The sequence below is a fragment of the Apteryx rowi genome, unplaced genomic scaffold (genome assembly GCF_003343035.1).
Source record: "Apteryx rowi isolate R43461 unplaced genomic scaffold, aptRow1 scaffold_87, whole genome shotgun sequence".
Taxonomy (NCBI): domain Eukaryota; kingdom Metazoa; phylum Chordata; class Aves; order Apterygiformes; family Apterygidae; genus Apteryx; species Apteryx rowi.
This window is the reverse complement of record NW_020451171.1, coordinates 1,963,279-1,977,111: the sequence shown is the minus strand read 5'-3', so window position 1 is coordinate 1,977,111 and position 13,833 is coordinate 1,963,279. Positions and strand designations below refer to the sequence as shown.

The window sequence follows — 13,833 nt, the reverse complement described above, 5'->3', positions numbered from 1 at the left end:
TCAGGTAATGGGGAAAAAATCAGTCATCTTAAAATTGCAACCCAGGAAAAGAATCTAGATCAGAACTGTGCAGGTCAGTCCTCACTAACGACACTGTCCCTCCCTTTGAGATGGAGATGGTCGAAAAAGTGGAGCAGCCTCTAAAAGACATAACCCTATAGGAATTACGCAGATGAGCACGAAGGCAGAATGTGGCCTTTCCCTTGCTTAATTTCTTTATAAAAGTGGAAGGAAAACAGTAATCTCTGTAATTCACGTATTAATAGCAAAAGGCTTATCATCTCAACGCTGAGGAGAAAAGAGTAAATTCACAAGAATTACTCAGTGAATTTGCCTCAAAAGGATTCCCTCCCCATCCCTATTATTATTTTTTTCTTTCTTTGGTGGTAGATTATTTTTCTAATAGGATTAACATTACCCTCCTGCCTTCTGTGTAAATGGGTGAATTCACCTTGCCATAAACTGCTTCAGCTGGAACAAAGAGATGAGACTGCTCAGATCCTTGAGGTTAAAAAAAAAAAAAAAAAAAGTCTCCTGATGGATTAATCTTTCCAAAAATAAAACATTCGTATTGGCATCCCTGATGATGGGAACATTCTTGATAAAGGTTGTTCCAGATCCAAGCAGTTAAACTTCAAGTAAAAGGTTTTGGAAGAACTTAATGCGCCACGTAGCTCTTGCCTTGCTGTTCAAAAAAAAAAAAAAAAAAAAAAAAACCCACCCTCAAGCACTGCCAGAAAACTCCTCAGATGCTCAGATGGACTGGCTGGAAACCCACTGCCACCCCGCTTTTTATCAGTGCTTCACAACAAACCCGTCCCCTTTCTTTTTATTCCTGTTCTATTGTGGTGGGTGTTGCTTTCCTGTGACCCATCGCTACCAGAAGTGGCTTCATTTCAGTGCCAAGAGAAATGTAGAAGAGTCCTTCAGGATGAAAGGTAAGATAAGAGAAGCAAGTTATTCCATCAAGTTAAAGTGCAGGTCTTCCAGGGGAAGAAGACCATTTGCATTCATGCAATTTGCCGTTTTGATTCGCCAAGAGAGATGCTTCTATTCTTCTCCAGGCCCTGCCTACCAGTTTGTAAGTGAACTTGGGGCTCAAGAGGAGAGTCTAAATTACACTCCAAACGCATTATTGCTCCTTGCGCATTGCTATATGCCATCAGAATAAAACTGACAGTGCTTTGAAGTCTGTAAACTGATTCCTAGGTAACTGCCTAGAGTTTCTCCCCTCCCCGTACTCCAAACAGCTTTTCATTTGATGTTCTGGCACAGAGCTAATCTGAGAAAGGATCAGAAACTCGAAGCTATTGACAGTAGTGACAGGAGTGTCTCAGCGTGACAGCTGATTGAGCCCATCTCGCATTTCACTGACAAACTCAATTGCTCCAGTAAATCGAGTGAAAGTCAATACAGGCAGCTCCTGCTCAGGCCTTGTGTGTGTCCCCCCCCTCCCCAAGCCCTCATGGGGGCCCCTCACTGCTGCAACCTCTTGCAGCAACCAGCTGAGACCCCGCGTAACTGCATGCAGCTAGCACGGGCTTGGAGGTGAGCAATCACCGCAGAGCAGCTGAGGTCTCTCCGAGAATGTGGAAACGCAGCATTCGTCCTGCCAATAAAAAAGCATTCTTTCTCTTCCTTTGCCTCCGTCTTCCTTTTCTTCCTTTTTTTTAAAAGAGACATCTCCCAGGAAATCCAGCTTCTTCCTAAAGACCTCAAGCCGGGATTGCGCTGTGAGGACCCACCAGTGTTGGAGGTGCTGCACGGGCACAGCCTGCTGACTCCTGGCAATGCCCACGTGGCAGTGCCCTCTGAGGACAAGAGAAAGAAATACAGGGCTTGCTCCTCTTCTGGCTTTCTCTGGTGGAAATCAGGAATAAAAGTAGGCTGCAAGGAACAAAATCTTACAAAGGTAAAGCTGGTGTGAGAAGGGACTCAGGCCGGGTGCAGATGGCAACCTCGTGTTGGCAGGGAGCAACCAGGCAATTAAGGCAGCGACTTAACAGGCTTTTTCCATGCTTTAATTGTGAAGCAGGCATCTGCCCCCGCGGCCCAGGGTGCCTGCGGCTTATGGCAAGCGAACCACAAAGCAGACGCAGCAACAGGCAAGGAGAACCCGAAGTTGTGCTGAGAACTGCGCAGGGATAAGGGCTACCCAGCGAGGAACATATGCAGGCTACCGTTCGCAAATGGAAATCAAATAGGTTGCCATTACCAATAATGAAGTGTGAGGTTGGCGTGGTTTCTGTCTCTCAGATTTCAACACGGTTTATTTTTATAGAGGCAGCTTCCTCGTGCAAAGTGTTGGCAAACACGCTGCTGGCAGGGAGGCGGGGAGAGGGGAGGCCGGGGCTCTTTAGGGAGGACACAGAAACCTTTCCCACCTGCCGGGACGGAGCAATGAGAGACAGGGATGGCACTCCAGGAGAAAAAAGGGAAATTTCATAGAGACGCATGGCCAAGCTATTAATCTTGTCGATGAGAGGAGAAGTGACGGCGCAGGAGCAGAAGGAGGGGAAAGGACAATGGTGCTGAGCAGGTATCAGGTGCTGAGAAGGCAAGGGTTAAAGAGGGCAAGGTGCAAGATAGAGCAGAGCTAACGAAACACAGGCTCTCTGCTGCATGGAGCCATATCACTGCAGACACCCCCATCTATACACAGACCCCCCTCCCCAAAATCTTGGAGCACGTCAAGCATTGCCTCCGCTTACCCTACCTAGCAAACGGCTGAGGTCACAAAAGCTACACTGTCCCGCTCGCCTTAAAAGAAGTTAACCTAAACATTACAACACCTCCACCCCACAGTTACGCTCCGGCGCCAGGATCAACACAGAGCTGGGCTGCCAACTCTGCTCCCACCGCTGCTCCCTGGCAGCTCAACACCGAGGGGCCGGAGCGTCCTGCAGGCTTCCCCGGCCTCCCAGCGAACACGTGTGCCTCCAACCAAATGACCTCATCTGGACCAGATTGAGCGCTCCGAGGCAAAATAAATACGGCACATTGGAGCTGGCAGCTATTTTCAAAGGTTTAAGTTGGGTCCCTCTCAATTTTCACTCAGCACTTTATACATTTTGTCCACTGCAAAATGGGAGCATTTTATATTCCCAGATCCGATACATATTTTATGAACCTTCAGAAAAGCTGCCTCCTCTGCAGTTAATACTTTGGTTCCAAAGTTAACTGGTTAAAACACATATTAATAGATTGGACATGGAAAAAAAAAAAAAAAAGGCAGGTGAGAAACGCTGGGGGAAGAAAAATAGCAGCAATGTTTAGAATGGCTCTGGAGCCAAGACAGAGAACCTGGTCTTTTTAATGGGACCACCCAAGTGAGTGAGACCTTAAGCTCTTACTCACGTGTGCTCTGCTCACTACAATGTAATTCAAAGTCCAGAGGGGAGTTAGAAAAAGTAATAGTGGGGTTTAATAAGGGCTTAACAGATGAGAGAAAATACTGAGTTCCCACCAGAGCTCGTTCCCCAACTTGCCAGCAGAATATTATGCGATCTCCAGTCGGTTTCAATAAACACAGCAGCAGGGAGATGGTGCTGCTGGAAGAAGCTGTCACTGCCCGGGCTCGCCAGAAGTCAACTGTTGTTCATCAGCTTCTCCTGAACATACTGTTGTGGGATTTTTCTGGAGGTGCGTAACACCACCTCCTCTGAACACGCTCTTGACTTCCAAACCAAAAAAAACAACAAACCCCAAAGTCTCTTATGAAGCCTGCCTAACAGAATAGCATTTGAGCTTGTGGTATTTTCTCTAAAAAGTGGCCTACAAGTCTTCCTTGTTTCAGAGTCATTAGTTAATTCAACACCGATCCTTCATAGGTTATGAAAAGTTCAGCTGGGTTGGCTGAGTCAGGTCTAAGGTTCATTTCCAGGTCACTATTAAAGATATTGCTGGTGAGGAAACCATATTTATGATGCTTTAAGTGGCAAGATAACACAAACCAACAAGCAATAAAGAGAAGTTTAGAAAGCCACCTAAAAACATGAGAAGTAGATGAAGATACAGCAGATCGGCTGAACACTCCAAAGCCGAGTTCTTAGACCGCCCTTCCCGTCGCTTCGTCGCCTCTAGCTGAAGCACTCCTGTCAGCAAAAGCCTTTCGTTATGTTTAGCGATGGCATCTAGAAGGACAGCGCAATAGTGATGTGTAGGATTGGCTGTATCACTACCCGTTCACTCCGGGATTACACCGTTTGTAACTTAGCCTCTAGGAAAGAGGATGATTGATGTATAACAGCAGAGGAGGGAGGAGGGGGGACAGACAAGAGGGGGGAAAGACTGCAAAATCTGGTGCCCAACGTGAAACATTTAAGCCCTAAACTTCTGTGGGAATATGATCCTACCCTGCAGTGTTGTTATTTTTTTGCCATAGAATTAAAAAGAAGGACTTTTCCCAGTGTCACTGCAGGCCACAGAGGATAAATCCAAATGACAGGGCTTAAGTTATGAATATGGGGAATTAGAGATGAGAAGTAAAGCAGCTTATAATGACTCTCCCATTTGCTCTTTGGTGTACAAGCTTCAGTATTGATTTTGAAATGTCATCTTCATCCTAGCACCTCCTCAAAAACGAAGCTTGAGAGAGTTTCTTCACCTAGCAGCCTCTTCAGCAGGATTTGATAATGATAGAAAGAGCATGTAAAAGCTTTTGCAGGCTGTTACTCAGCAGGAATCATTCCCGTGTTTTCTAAGTCCAGCAGCTCATACCTCGCAGCACGGGGGAACGCAGAGCCCGGGGAAGCTGGCCAGCAGGCCAGGGTCCTCCTGTGCACACAGCGACTTCTGCAGCCTCAGGACACTTATTCAAGACCTGGCCCATAACTTCTATAGACAACACAAGTATCTGAAAGCAAATGGAAACTTTTGTACCACCTCATCACCTTGCAACCCAGGGCGTATCAAGAAGGTCGGCAAACTGGAGAAGCTAATTTTATTGCCTTTCCTGACCCCAGCTTTGGGGTAAGGCAGTCACACTTCCTACCTGAGATATGATTTTGCAGAACATTTTGAGCTCTTTTTAAAGGGCTTGACACCAACTACCAAAATGTTCATGATGGGTATCTTTGGTGGAGCAAAGCACAGATCCTCATCCCTCAGAGCTTTTCCCTATTTTCTAAGTGACAACATCTCACAGGTAGAGTCTAACTTGTCCCAACAACAGAGTGAGAAAGAACCCACTTTCTTAAAAAGATAAGACTAGGAGGGAAAACTAAGATGAAATAAGCTAAGCGTATAGGATAGATCAGTGTCAGAGAAGGAGAGCTGATTTTCCTGCGTCCTGCACCAGTACACAGCTGCTAGGCTGATTCTGCTGCCCTCCAAAAATACATAATTACTTGAGGAAGGACAGTGTGGTTTCTTGTGGCTTTTCATTTTCCTCTCCATATTTTCTCCCAAAAAAAAAGCCATTAATATTCGATCATTCCTGCATGTAAGATGCAGTTGCTATAACAGTTTGCACTTAACAGCCTCCAGTTGTAGGCTAAATTGATGACACTTAAAATGTGCCCATGAGCCATAGCAGAATGATCCCATTATAGCAGTGCCTTAGTAGTGTTGTGTTAGTTAAGGTTATGTTGACTGGTTTTGAGGGTTTATAACCCAGCTGTAAATATATTCTGCAGGCTGGAACCAGTTGCAGAGGGGATTTAGCCCTGCAGCAAACATATGGCATTTTCTGCTACGTTAGATCAGATTTTTGTCTGGTTCGTTTGAAGATATGACGTAAAAAAAGAATAAAACATCCCTCTGTCAAGATGCTATTAGGAACTATGCTATATTTCAAGCTGGTGTTAACCTACCTTAGGCAAGGCCTACACCACTCTAATATCCGAGTACTCCCCAGTCTTTAACATGAAGGATATCTGTGCTGATTCCACTGTTTCACAAATAGAGAGCTGAGGTCTTGTGGGAATTAAATCACATGTCTAGTTGTGTAGGAAACCTGTGGCAGACTGAAGCACTGAAGGGTAAACGGACTCAGTAGACACTGAATGACTTCTTCTCCCACTGAGCCTTATAGAAGAAAATTGTCCTGCTATATTGACTTTCAAATTACACCTTGAACAATTTCTCCCCTGCACCATTTTTTTTTCTCTCAAAGATCACTTTAGTTAGAGGTTTGGGGTTTTTTTGGTTTTGTTTTTTTTACAGAGCTTTCTAAGTGGCTTCCAGGAGGTAATGTTTTAAAAAAAAATCAGATTTTAAACCCAAGGCACACACGCATCTTAAACTGCCACTAATCTCTTGCCAATTAAGACTTGTAGTCACAAATAAGAAATTCACCAAGTAGGATATAACAAAGAATAAAGAGATATAATTAACAAAGGACTGTTTAGATGGAGCGATGCGAAATATCCCTATCAGCATGGTCAATTCAACACCAGAGCAGGTTCCTATGAGAAAGTCAGGAAGAGTCACCACCTGAGTTGCTGGAAAACTCAGTTGAACAAAGACCCAGAAAATACTGTGTACTATGTGGAATATCCTTGCACCACCCAGGCCTTCGCTTAGAAAATCAAATTCTTTTCCATGAATAACTAACGTTTTAATGGAACATCTTCTGAATGCAGACCAACCACATAGGGTACAATACCGGACAGGTGACTTGCTGAGATTCATGGGCCTCAATTTCATCTTATCTTGACACTTACTCTGAGATAATGTGAGTAAAAGATAGGTGCAAACTACCCCCATTCTGCCTGGGTCGCATTTTACACCCACACAGAGATGAGCATGAAGTGCTTCAAAAAGCCGCAAGCATGACTCTCCAAGCAATGAGCAGCTCCTTCCCTACCATCTGCCACCCTCCATGAGGCCTTCGCCCTTTCCTTGCACCTCACATCATCACTGCTTGGAGCAGGCCATTCAGCTCGCATGAACCTCAGAACAGGTGAGAGCTGGATTCATGTGGCATCGGCCGTCTAAAAGGTGGCTGACTGATATTAACCCTGCCGCGACATCTTCATGTTGGCATCTGCGAAGGGGGGAAAGAGCAACAAGACAGAGATGCAAAGGCAGCAAACACAGCAAGAGTGACAGAGAGTGATGGGGAGAGATGGTCCTTATTTAGCTGGGCACGGACCAGAAGCCTGAGCAGAGATGCTAGCATCTCCCCACCCTCTGAAATGTGTTATGAGGAGTCCTCCCTCCCAATATTTTCCTCCCAAGAACTGGAGGCAGCATTTTTTCAAAGGGACCAGTCCAAATCTTAACATACTCCCTTTTTTGCCCATGCCGTTGTCTTTCCACTGCAACCCATTCATACGCATGTTGTCTCTGCTCTGAGTCTTGCAGAAGCAGGTAAGCTGCTAACGCAAAACTGCTCGGGGTGGCTCGGCAGCGCACAGCCTCTCGCCTCCGATTCGCTCTCTCTCCATCCGTACAGAGAGATCAGTGAAGACAACAAAATAGTTATTAATACTCCCTTGGATTCCAGAGCCTGAAATGACATGAGACAGCATTTTCTTTGGCTGCTTTAGCTCTCTTTCACCACACTCACGGATGTTTGCTTTTGACAAGTATAAATGACCCTTTCAAATTCAGGACTTGAGGCTGACGATGACAATTGATAACACTAATTTTTTCATGTGTGAAGCACTTTTCATTCAGATGGCTCTCAAATTGCTTTTTAAAACCAGCCAGATTCACTTCATCCAGCATCGAAATGAAACTACCTCCGAGATGGAACAAAGGACCTATCAATATAAGGTGGCAGTACACAGCAATTTAGGGCAGGAAGCGAAGAATAATGTATCCCGCTGAACACGCGGGGTCAAGTCAAGTTGGCAGAATACATTTCCTGAATTAGAATCTCGACAAAATATCCATCGCCAAAAGCTGCATACTCCAGCTCAGGAGGGAAAGCATCATGGGATCATCCCTCACTACAAAAGGTCAGAGCCCCAAGTTTTACCTCTCTAGCAGCGGCAGAACACCATGTCGGAGCATGCAACCGACTCTGAAGAAAAAACAATTTACTGACTGCTATTTCTGGAGCTGTTCCTGCAAAAGGGCACTGTGAGGTTTTCGGTGGTTCTTTTTCCCAACCACCCCCTTCCTGTAGAAAGGAAAGAGTCTATTTAACTTCAGTCTACACTTCACAGGAAGCCCAACCCACCTGGAAATGAATATGAACTGTAAGAGGAGATCACGAGGCGGGAAACTCTTGAAGTGAGTAGAAGACTATTCATAAACTGAGCGAGAAAAGGAAATAGGCAATTATAAAAGGTCATTAGAAATGTCAGGTTTCCAATGGCATTGTATGAACAGAGGTGTAACCCACCTCAACACACACCCATTACAGCTGAACTTGCAAAGGACGCCCACAGCCTCAGTCTCTTTCATTCGGAGGCCTACATCTGGGAAGTTTCTTTCATAACATGATACCTCAAAAACGTACATAAATCTGAAGAATGGGGACTTCTCCATACAACTTCCATTTCACAACTCCTTCAGTTCCACAAAACAAGTGAACAAAACCAAAAAACTCCCCAAACCATCATCAACACAGATGCTTTGGCACTATTTTCAATGATTACCAGAGTACAGCTGCTCTGGGAATTTGGGAGGTCCAGAGAAAAGGTAACCAGTGAACCTACCCTTCAAACACCTCTTGTCCCAAAGTCAAATGCCACTGAGAGGAAGAGATTTCAAGTTTAGAAAAAAAAAAGTTTTCACAGATTAAATATTCTACGGTGCTTTGGTTCACTAGGTGGAATAGTTTTCCTCCTGTGGCACCACCAGTAGCAAGTGAATTGTGGTGGGGGAATGGACAAGCAAAAGGGATCCACCTCATGGAGACCAAAGCTCATGTCGTGGGGAGAAAAGGCTTTCACCTGGCAGCAGGAACAAGACGCACAAGTATTATGTGACTGAGGGTTTTGCAGAGCAAAAGACAAACAGTGGAGTCAGCGTAATGACAGAGCTACAAGGGCTGCTTTTAATAGGTGCAGGTGCCAAAAAGGGATGCGTTTATGAGCTGTGCTATATGAAATCGCTGCCTGAGATCTCAGGGGAGTAGGCTGGATGATCCAGTAAAGTCTCCTATGGTCCTGTGTTCCTTGCATGATCATCTAGCCTGTTTCATTCAATGAAAGAAGCATTTTTAAGGGTGCTTACTGCCTGGACACCTCAGTTCATGCCTCTCTCTTTGTATTTTAATTTTTGCTTCAGCTTTACATAACCTGTGCAGAATCCAGTGATTTTTGAGCAAGCAGAGAGTCAAACTCTGCCATAAACTCAGACCACGAGACAGCAGATGACGATATATGGACTCCTTCTCTCCCCTCATTCTCTTCCTCTCCTTTCTCCCACCTGTGTATGTCTAACAGTTAGCCGGTGCTTCCAATTATTTTTACTCCTATTACTTCTTTTAACGGAGAGAAACATTAACATTGTGGGGGTGCAATCCAGGCTTGCTGATATTGCAGTGCTGGCTGCCAAGGGAACTTAGCTCCAACACAGTTCAGTCCAGGCCAGTTAGCTATTTAAAGAGGTGGGTTTATTTATATACTTTTTACCCTCCTTTCCTCCCCCATAGTCCCCCCCTGCTTTTTTTTAAGACGGGAAATCACCAGTAGCCCAGAGCACGTAAAATTTGACAGCGGTTTACCAGATAATTTGTATTGGGCCCTTTGTCTTTGCTGTTACTTTTATTCTTCAATAAACTCCTTCAACCATTAAACAATGTTACTCCCACAACAACTTTGGCAGAGATCAAAAGAGCGTGGCAGGTTTGCTCCAAATTTCTATTGCTACCCTCCAGGTACTGAAGAACTAGATGGAGACAAAAGAGGTTTTTCTTTCCTTTGCTCTGTTCTAAAAGGTTTTGTCCTGGATTTCCATACAGTCAAGGAAAACATTTTAAAAAGTAATTAAGGTGGCTTTTTTGCAGAGGGAGTTGGGGAGACCAGTTTCAATCCAGTACTTAAGTCATTGTGCTGTTGCTGAAATAATGATGACATCCATTAAGAGCGGGGTCTTACCTTCTAAAAAAGAACTTGTAGGGCTAGGAAAACCACAATAAATCTGAATTAAATTACTGTCTGCTGGCAGCAGATCTCTGGTGTCACAAGCGGTCAGGGTATATACACAGGCCTGCAATGCCAAGTCAGGTGATCTGGAGAGAGACGCTGGACTTCTCACAGCTTGGTGCATGAAGCGAACACTGCTGCGTTTCGAGCCTGAACACAGCGTTTTCTCAATAAATCATCAAGTCCTGATAAAGGTGTTTGATCTGGGGGATATCTGTAGTTCCAGAGAGCTAAACCTATCTGAAGTGCTGTCAGCCGCTGAAATCTGGTGCAGCCACTGCACTGGATAGGAAAATCTTATCCTTGAAAGGACCGCAAGGCTCTGGCCTCAAAGTGCATTAGGTTGCAGTGGGATCTACCCAAATTCAAAAAACAAAGCAGACAAATAAAAAAGCATCTGAGATGTTATTTCACTCCCAATACTGAATTCAATCTTCTGAAGAAGGAAAGCTCTCAGGAGGCTTCAGGGGAAAGGAGGACATTAGATGAGGCCGAAGAAGCCCACAAGGGAAGCTGCCTATTTCATTTTTGGAACGTGGACCATGTGCGTCTATTTTTAATTTTGAACCAAGTTCCTCTGCCTCCTGCCAGAAGTCCTGAGCACTCTGATGGTGTAACGGGAGCAGTGGCCCAACCATTCCCTAATAGCTATTACTTCTTAATAAAGAGCAGCACTTAGGCAAGGGATGAGGTTACTGTCGGAGGGGTCATGATTAATAATGATTAATCTGATCCTTGCCCACATGAACTGGATCCACCATTCACTAAATAATTACTTTGCAGCGTGGATACCGTTTCCAGAGGAGGCATACATTTATCATATTAAAACCAAAAACAAACACACAGAAGGACAGGAGGACCTGAGCTCTCAGTAACACTTGAACTGACACAAGCCACCAGAAAAGCGAAGCGAAAAAAAAAAAAAGCAAAAGCAAAGGAAAAGAGCAGTTAAACATTGATGAGCTGCCTACCTTTTGGGAGAAGCAGGGAAAAACAAATAAAGCTAAACCCTGAGCAGGCAGAGCTGCATCTGTTGAGAATATGGAGCTCTTTGGTACTTCCAGTTCTCAACCTTATACACACCTCCAATACACACATTATTTGTCATCCCACACATTTTTTCCCCTGTTTTAAAATGACATTTTGCCTTTCTCAGAAAGTACCAAAATGACACAGCTAAAATCGCTCCCTGGGAACCATGTTCGCCGCTTTATGTTAATACACTACTTCGCACAAGGAAATCCTAGTCCCCAATTGCCATTCTTATGCAACGATGCGCTACAAATAATAAGCAACGGTATAATAATTTATGGGGAGGCATAAATTACTGGGAAACTAATAACCACTCCGAAGGGCATATATGAACCTTGCAATTACTGTAGGACGCTTGCGGTGCAGAGGCTTCGTGCTGCTGCCAGGAGGTGGCCGCATTTCGGGACTCCTCTTAGTCATCTCACTCTACCAAACCAAAGCTTCGTCAGGACTATCCACAGCAGAGGAGGAAGACGGAGGACGGGGGTCTAGGCCTTCGGTACGCTCAGCTGAACACCCCTCAAGGTTACTAAAGATCTTGCATGATTTCTATTGCACCGCTTCGCCTCTCACCTCAGCTTGTAGGGTTTGATTTGACCGAAAGTTGTCATGAATTGGGAGGCTGTTCAACATGCACCCGCGGTTCCTCTCCTGCTCTGGGGCAGATCCAAGGTGAGGACTGGGCTCCTTGTGACTGTTGTGAAATCCCAGCCCCATGGGACGTCTGCTCTGGACAGCGAGAGGGTCGGGATTTATTCACTGGTGACCGCACTGCTGGAAAATATCCAGCCACATAGGTGCCTCTGGCTGCCAGTCTCAGGGGAAGAGATCACAGGTGGAGGAGGTTAAAGCACCTTCTCTTCCAGAGGCACTCTGGAGAAACGCCAATAAATGAAACCTTCAGCCATGGAATCGTGACTTGGTTTAACTGAGTGGGGTTTTTTTGTTGTTTTTTTTTTTGTCAGGGTAGTGTATCTAGGACTTTTTGCCAGCCTCCAAATTCATTTGAAAAGTAAGTTACGGGAGAAAAAATTAAAATCTTTGCAAACCACCATCTTTCACTGGAATATAGATGGTTTGTCCTAAACCTTTAAATAACCAATGATATAAAAGCACATACCCATTAATGTCCATATTCAAGAAAATGACAGCAAACTAAGTTGCATTTTCACACAGGAAAAACACAAAACAAGACCAAAAAAAGAAAGGAAAAAAAAAAAGCCCCCAACAACAATAATGAAGGTAAATCTTTAAAACGAGAGCGGGGGGAGAAGAAAAAAGACCTTAGCAAACAAAACTAAATCCAGCGCACTGTTTTTCCCCTTCACAAAGTGAAACAAGCTGCTCCTAAAATAATGCTTCCTTGGTTTTCTGGCAATTAGTGTTCTGAAGGATTAGCCTACAATCATAGGCGAGTGTTTGCCTTTCCCAGCCGATGTCACCATAGAAGTCTGTGTTTACCTACAAGGCCCAGGGGATAATTTATAAGCTGCGCTGAGGTCCCGCGTTCACAGACAGATGTTCCACTCTTGCCACCCACCCTCCTGCCCTAACTTCCTCTCCGTCTACGTCCTGTCCCCTGAAATACTGACAGTATCCCATCAGAGGCATGATAAATGCTCTTTTCAGCCTTTGGATCCAGCACTTGCATGATAGTTTAAGCTGATCCAGCAAAAACCAGATACTTAGATGGTCAACACATCACCAGATACCAAAAATTAGATTTCAGAAAGCAAGAGAATGAAAAGAAATAATTTATCATGGTCCCAGAAAATATTAAACAGAATGGTATTTTCTTCCTCCAAAAACTACTGCCTGCTCTATAATTAAAGTATTACCATCAATGAGTTTTAGGTCCAACACTCAGCATTTTGTAAAACCCCTCTCCAATCCAAATGTTCCCATTTCATTTTTAATCTCCGCTACATGGGAGCTGTGGTCTGATCCTGCTCTAGCCCTGTTGTAAATCAAGAGAAATTCAACCAGTGTACATCAAAATACAGAAGTGTAAAACTAATAAAAGCTTTTTTTTTTTAATGAGCTTTCTCCTGATGCATTAGAACCTCAACATGAGAAAATTAAGACTGTATTTGACACAATTGAAAGCTATTCTTTAAAGGAAAGTAACATGAATCCTTGTCTTAACAGTGAATGGGTAGCATGGCTCATGACAATGAATTGATTATTTTAAAGATATTAATTTAAAAAAATAATTGAAGGACTCAGTCTTACATAGCATTTATAAATGTGACCAGCATTTCTCACAACAGAGCCCACCGCCGGATAAACAGATCTGTTCGCACAATCGAAGCCACTCAGATCTTCTTAGATCATAACAAAACGAGGTTCAGAGACATTAGGGCTTACGAACACACATGCTGAAAATAAAACATTTTTCCTCCCAAGAATTCAGCCCTTTTCCCCATCAGTAAATTATCTGGAGTTCCTGGAGCTTTGTGGACACTGCTCGAATCAGCTTGAGGGCTATACTTGCTCTGATGGGTTGTTCACAAGCTGCACTAGAGAACAGTCAGCCAGTGATTTGGTATTTGAAATCAACTGCGTCACACCGCCACATTTCATACTGGATGACCCAATATTTACAAAATGTTTCCATTTTATAAAATGGAAATCAATTTTTGTTCCATCTTCAGAATGAATGATCTCTGGATTCAAACATCGCTCAGCTCCAAAGCCAGGAATTGAGCAGACCTCTGGCTGGCTCTTGGTCCGAGTGCAGGCCACCTCACTTGCA

At 44.3% G+C, this 13,833-nt stretch overlaps 1 protein-coding gene across 2 annotated transcripts in view; it reads right to left on the bottom strand.

Moving 5' to 3' along the window:
* The window catches only part of SETBP1 (SET binding protein 1), a 243,765-nt gene that overhangs the window by 196,082 nt on the left and 33,850 nt on the right, over positions 1–13,833 (bottom strand). The gene's annotated exons all lie outside the window — the stretch shown is intronic.